The sequence below is a fragment of the Semicossyphus pulcher genome, unplaced genomic scaffold (assembly GCF_022749685.1).
Source record: "Semicossyphus pulcher isolate SPU_LCO1_2020_fin unplaced genomic scaffold, fSemPul1.0.p SCAF_6, whole genome shotgun sequence".
Lineage (NCBI taxonomy): Eukaryota > Metazoa > Chordata > Actinopteri > Labriformes > Labridae > Semicossyphus > Semicossyphus pulcher.
In genome coordinates, this window is record NW_027211737.1 from 14,697,651 (window position 1) to 14,704,543 (window position 6,893).

Here is a 6,893-nt window from a genome sequence, read left to right on the forward strand (position 1 = left end):
ACCAAGTAGTTTGAGCGCCTACACCTAACCAAACTGTGACCATTTAAGAATACAGTCTCCGTTTGGTTAGATTAAGGCATCAAAAGCTTGTTAGTGAGAGTGAGACATGCTGGTAAGAAGATTTTTTGCATTTTGACATAGCAGAGTAACCTGTTTCCTCCTGTTTCTAGTCTTTATGCTAAGCTAATGCTTCTTCCTCTAGCGTCATCTTTAAAGTGCTAATCTCGAAGATCTCAGTTTCGTTCTCTTTGGCGTGCCGCTTGTGGCGATCACTCTTCTAATCAAACTCTCTGCAAGAAAACTAAAAATCTTGTTTCCCTAAAAGTTGTTCCTTTTTCTGCTGATCAATCTTTCTCTGTTTTACATTCACCACACATCAAAACCTGTGACAGGGATAAGGCTTAGAAACAAAGACAGATTACGTCTGCCTCAAACCAGAGATGGATGAGACAGTCTGCAAAGGTAGTCTGATTCAAATAGCATCACTGTTATCCACTGTGTAAGAAATGGCTGTTAAAACTGTCAATACCAGGGAAGAGGTATTTTACCTTCGGCGCGTGTTTGTTTGAGTGTGTCTCTTCACTCAGGACGTGAGGGGAACATTACCTCAAAATGTTTTTCTCAGAAATTAACAACAGCACGGTTACATTTGCTGGATGCTATTTCCTATTATCTCATCTCTCTGAGCGTTTTTCAGAGCTTTTATGGACTCTCTGAGCTCTCTTCATCCTTGTTATTGTAGCTCTTATTTTGCCTTTTTCTGTCTAAACACAGACATAGAGTAAAGAATGTGCAGCAACTAGAATCATGACTACCAATAGTATGTGAGTAATATGATGTTTTCAGCTGTATGACTGGATGAGAGCCCTAAGCTGAACATGTTCCAGACATGTAAAGACGGGAGGCAGATATGGCAACAGTTGTCCAGAGGGCTCTCTCATGTGGGACACGCATCGATTTGATTTGATCACTGCTGATGTTTGCCATACATAGGTGCTGCTTCGCACACTATGTTACCCTTCAAGCTGTTCTTGGGTCTTATTTTGGTGCATGATGTAATCTGATTTTTAAATCCAAAGTACTATTACTCACAAGTCAAGGAGCTCCATGTGCACAGAGTGAACTGAACTTACTACGACCTGCAGTTCTTCTCTGTTTAAAGGGCGGCTCCAAATTTCGTACCGCCTTTCTGTGAAGTTAGGAGCCCTGCAAGAGAGAGATTTTAGAAAATAATTGTTATAAACATTGCAGCAGATGCAACAAAACCCCATCGTTAAAGTAATAATCTTGAAGATTTTCATTTAAATAAATGTCTGGTAATCACTATCTATCCCTGAATGAGGTAACACAATGGTGATTGAGCCTATGGCCCACTGATGAAAGCCTTTGCATTTGCAATATTACAGACTGGATGTCGGGTGCAAATTTCGCAGAAAAAATCACAAGCAAGTTAGTGACGCATTTTCCATCACCTGGCAGTGGTTGGTCTGCCAGAGAGGGTAGGCGGAGCTAAGCGGCTGCTTTTCCTGTCCCTGCAAGTGTTGCGAGTAAACAGTAATCTACTATGGCTGAACAAACAAAGAAAAGATTGATGACTACAGATACAACTTCAAAACTACGTGAAAATCCAAAGAAAAAGAAACAAATTTGACGCTCAGATGAAGGCAAAAAAAGGAAAGCGACCGTCAGTGAGAAAAATCAAGAGGTACAACCGGAGCCAACCGTGGACGTCACACATGCAACAAAGCTAAATATCTGGGAAGTGTGCTCCCGTAATTACCGTTTACCGCCCTTTTGTCCCGCCAAAGAGAACGAAACTGAGATCTTCAAGACTACCACTTTAAGTCCCATGCATGGTTCAAGCTTAAAAATGCTCAATCACACATTTCCCATAATGCAATAAGATACTACTGTCTATCTTTATTCCCCCAGTTTGTAATACATGAGGCCTGTTTTAGAGTTAAGGTCTTAAAACCCAAACTGAGATAAACATAGCGATGACATCACCAGGGTCATTTTAAGACTAGTTCCTTCAGTTGCACAGAGGACACTATAAAGCAACTGCTTGAACACTAAGAGTAGTAACATGAGGAAGCAGTCATACTGGTTCTGTCAAATGGTAAGACAACCTGCACCTTTTAGGCTCACTAATTTAAGAATTAATCTGTCCCCATGTACCACTAAGCTCTTGTTACTCCTAATATTGAAAGAGAACATACTGCACTCATACACATCATTGTGGCATCATTAATACTGTCTAAATAAACCTAGCACACAATCCCTTTTCACCTCACATCCTTATCCAAATGTTTAATAACTAGGCAGTAACAGTTTTAAGTCCAAATTCTTGAAGGAGGTGAGAATCTCTCTTGACCAAACACCCCGGCTCCAGTCACTCCGGGGCACAAAGGCAGGTGTCTGAGAGTGTGTGTGTATAAGTGCGTCAGTGTGTGTCACTGATGGCTCTGGAGCCTAATATTAAATGACAGATCCTGCCTCAGCAGTATACGAGTAGAGCAGACGTTTGTTGGCTCTACAACACGAGCAAAATCTGTCTTGTCAATTTGTTGTTACATATAGGGAACATTTGCAATTCATGTCTCTCTGTGGGTACACTATATTCCCAGAGGTCGCTGAGGCAAGAGAGAGTCACATCATGTCTGGGAATTGCAAGAGTATCTGTGAGTGTGCTACTGAGTAAGATATGTCAAAATATATTAAATCTTTAGTTCTCTTCATGTCACAGTCTCTATTTGAGAGTTATTTTCCTGTAAAAGGATCTTGAAATGTTTGGCGAGAGTTAGCTAGAATGAATCCTCTAGCTAGCTTAAATCTCATCTGTTCTTTGGACATCCACCATCTCCTCTGATGTAATGTGAGCTGTTATTAAAGGATTAAAGGAACAGTTCAGTATTTTAGATATGCTTATTGGCTTTCTTGCTTAAAGTAAGTTGAGAGGACTGATACTACTCTCATAGTTGACCACTCGGAATAAACAGGAGCCAAGAGACTGCTAGCTTAGCTTAGCATAAAGAGTGGAATCAGGGCGACAGAACTAGCCTAGCTCTCTCTAAAGGTGTCAAAATCCACTTACTAGCACAGACAACACTTCTGGAAGTCATTCATGGAGGCCTGAAGACAGTTTAGCACGTAACCCTTTGAAGAACCAGAATGTGTTACTGTTAGCTTTAGCAATATGATCTTATTGGATGATGTAAAAGTGGCATGCTACTTATGCACAATCTTTTAAGGACATTTTTGTCCAGATATTTTGACCTGTTCTCTTGTCATGTAATGCTGTTGCTTCTTATGAATTTTAAAAGCATTGGAATGGACAAAGCCAGGTGACCTTCATCATCACAGTCAGGTGAGTGTAGAAGTAACAATGATAAACATGCAATACACATCGTGAAGGGTCATTCCATGTTAGGTAATGGCAACTTGTTAGATTCAAGGAAGATCAGGGGTTGGGATAAAATAGGTTGGCTATGCTGTTATGTCAGAGGAGTTAGATACGTAGGTTAACTTGCCTTACATATATACATGAGGTACATTAAATATGTGACTTAAGTCCTAATTAGTAAATGTTTCACATGGTGAAAGCCCATACACCCCAGCCTCGTCCTTGTGTGGACTCTAAGTGTCTCTGTGCTTCGTTAGTGGGCATTTTTTTCTCTATGACACTTGCATGTAAAAGAGGTGCTCATAGGGGAGGTGTATTTTGTTACATTTAAACAGAGGCAAGATAAGTGCTTCCAGTCTTTATGCTAAGCTAAAGGTAACTACTCATAGCTTTCTCTTCATATTTAAAGAATTAATCTTGAAGATTTTTATTTAAATAAATGTCTGTTAAGTCACTATCTATCGCCGAATGAGGTAACACAATGGTGATTGAGCCTATGGCCCACTGATGAAAGCCCTGGCATTTGCAGTATTACAGACTGGGCGTCTGGTACGACTTTGGCGGAAAAAATCACAAGCGGCGCCCAGTTAGTGACGCGTTTTCCATCACGCAGCAGTGGTTGGTCTGCCAGAGAGGGTAGGCGGAGCTAAGCGGCTGCTTTTCCGGTCCCTGCTAGTGTTGCGAGTAAACAGTAATCTACTATGGCCGAACAAACAAAGAAAAGATGGATGACTACAGATACAACTTCAGAAATAAGTAAAAATCCAAAGGAAAACAAACAAATTTAACGCTCAGATGAAGGCAAACAGTCTAAAAAGGAAAGCGACCGTCAGTGAGGAAAATCAAGAGTTACAACCGGATCCAACCGTGGACGTCACACATGCAACACTGTCTGGATATCTGGGAAGTGTGCTCCCGCAATTACCGTTTATTGCCATAGGTGCCGCCAAAGAGAACGAAACTGAGCTCTTTGAGATTATCACTTTGATTAACAGAAATGAGAGTTGTATCGTTCTTGTTTGACTCCAAACAGTCTTGAAGCCTTTATCAAAACTATATATATTAGTGTAGATAAACTTGTGATATGCTGAGAAAGGAGTCAGGCTCCATAGTAGGCAGGTTAACGTATCTTTGCCAACCATTAATAGATGACACAACAGTTTCCAGAGTTCTTGTTTCCCCGCCTGCTTGCACATTATTCTTTCCAAATGGAAATGTTTCCACAGCTGTTCTCTTTTCCTCATACTGTAAATCCTGCTGCAGCTCTTCCCACTCTGTCAGTCCTCTCTCTTGTACTCTCTTTAATGAACCCCTTTCCATCCCTTGCCTTTTCCTCTCCTCTGGAGTTTGTCCACAACCATGGGAACTTTCAGCAGGAGGAGGGGGGGGTGGGAGGCCGGAGCAGGAGAGGCACACGATTGGCCAAGAGGCAGGAACAACACTGACCTGATTGGCTGTGAGGATGGGAGCTGTGAGCAGAGTTCCCTCCTTATTCCAGAGAGCATCAGTGAGCAGCCGAGTGGGACATGCTGTGTTAGAGATGCACACCAGATACTTTGGTTTGTTTTGGTTTCTGTGATTGGGACTCTCAGAGGACACTGTACGGTAGCCAGGAGTGGATAAATTTACTCTCTCTGGAACTCTCTTTAAAAGATATAAAGTAAGTTTTTACATTATATACCCTATTGTCCTTCCTGTCACTACTTTAGAGTGATGACTAACAGTAGTACAGTAGCTCTTCTTGCTATGTGCTTACTATTTGAGCAAAAGTGACACATCACATCACATGACAAGTAACATATCAGTTATATTAATGACATTAGCACATGTGATTCAATGATAAGACAAAAACTCAGATACATCAGAGACTCATTTTCTGACACTAGAAGTTGTGTGTGCACATGGTTTGTGTTTATGTATGCAAGCAAAGGTACATGCACAGGATTAATGAGAGCATATACTTACAGTCTGAGTGTCTGAAGGATGCAGCCGTGTGTGTTAGAGGAAGGAAAGGTGCACTGCGACTTCACAGTCACCGACCTCATCAGCAAACTTGTCACTGCAATGCTTCGCGGTGACGGAGGAGCTCAAGGACTCCCCTTCCCAAAAAACCTCCTGGTGTGACTTTCAGGCTGCAGGGTGGCGGTGGCAGTGGCAGTGGTAGCCGGCTATAAATAGGCCTGCTCCAACTTGTACTGCAGTCACACATAAATTCAGAGGGAACAAGAAATGACACAGTCACTGTTTGTATTTGAGTCAGGAGCACTTTGATCCTCTCAGCCGCTACAACGTCTCTTTGGCAGGAAGTATAATTTAGCTCCAGGGTAAACACAGATGAATTAGAGTATGACCCAATACCCCCGTCCTGTTTTAAACTTCAATATTATCACAGCAACAGCTTTGACAAGGGGAGGAGAGTGAGAGGTGCAAACAGAGATGGACAAAAGAAGTTGACAGAAGGAGAGCATGCGTCTGTCAGCGCATGTGTTCGTGTCAGGACGTGCGGAACGTGTTGATATAAAGGTGTGAGGAGTGTCCGCATGTGTCACAGTTGTCCTTCCACTTCCATGTAGCAGATTAATCATCAGCAACTGTCCACAGCTTCCTGTCACCTCTGCCGCTCAGTCAAATAAAAAACTTCATTTCCGCAGATGTGCTGACCAATTACTGGTCAAAGCAGCTTGATATGATGTAAAGCAGACGGCTTTTACAGCAGTCCATACAAGGAGCAAAGTTTAGTCTCGTCATGATGTCATGATGTGTGCTTTGGTCTATGAACACAGGATGATTGAGTTAAACAAGTTACATCAGGTTACAAATTGGACGCAGGAGGATTTCGAGTTTAACCAGCCGATCGGCTAACAAACATATGGCTCTGTTTATGTTTCAGCCGCTCTCATAGGTAGAGACCTTGACTCGCATAGCTTTGCAATGACGATAGTTTCAAGCAGCTTGCTCTGATATGACATCAACAAAACGTGCATCCTCCATCGTAGCTTCAAAGCGGTGGGGAGTTATCCTGCGGTTTTTAATATCTACCTGCTCATCAGCCACAGCTCCTTTATTGCAGTGTCGAACACAGGGAGCCTTGAGTTGTACCTGACCTCTACCATGCAAATGTGTACTGTCAGACTGCCAGCCAGCCGCTGCGCTCCACCTCCACGTGGATGAATAAGTGAGATAAAAGACACACAGTGAGTCCATTGTTCCACCTGTGCATCACCTGCGTGCTGAGATGGAGTCACAAGCTGCGAGTCTGACCTGTACGACAGGGGTCTACGTGCTCGCCTCCTCTGATCTAGTTCTATTATGACGCATGCATGGAGCAGAGATCAGACCAAGTAAGATTAGTCTGAATAATGGATGGCAGAGCTGACTTGACAGTGTCTGCTTTTACAGGACAAAGCATCAGGAAGTCGTGATGTCGTGATAACAGCGGTTAACGCGAATACATTCAGTCCCTGTGCAACTTTGCTGCACATTTAACCAA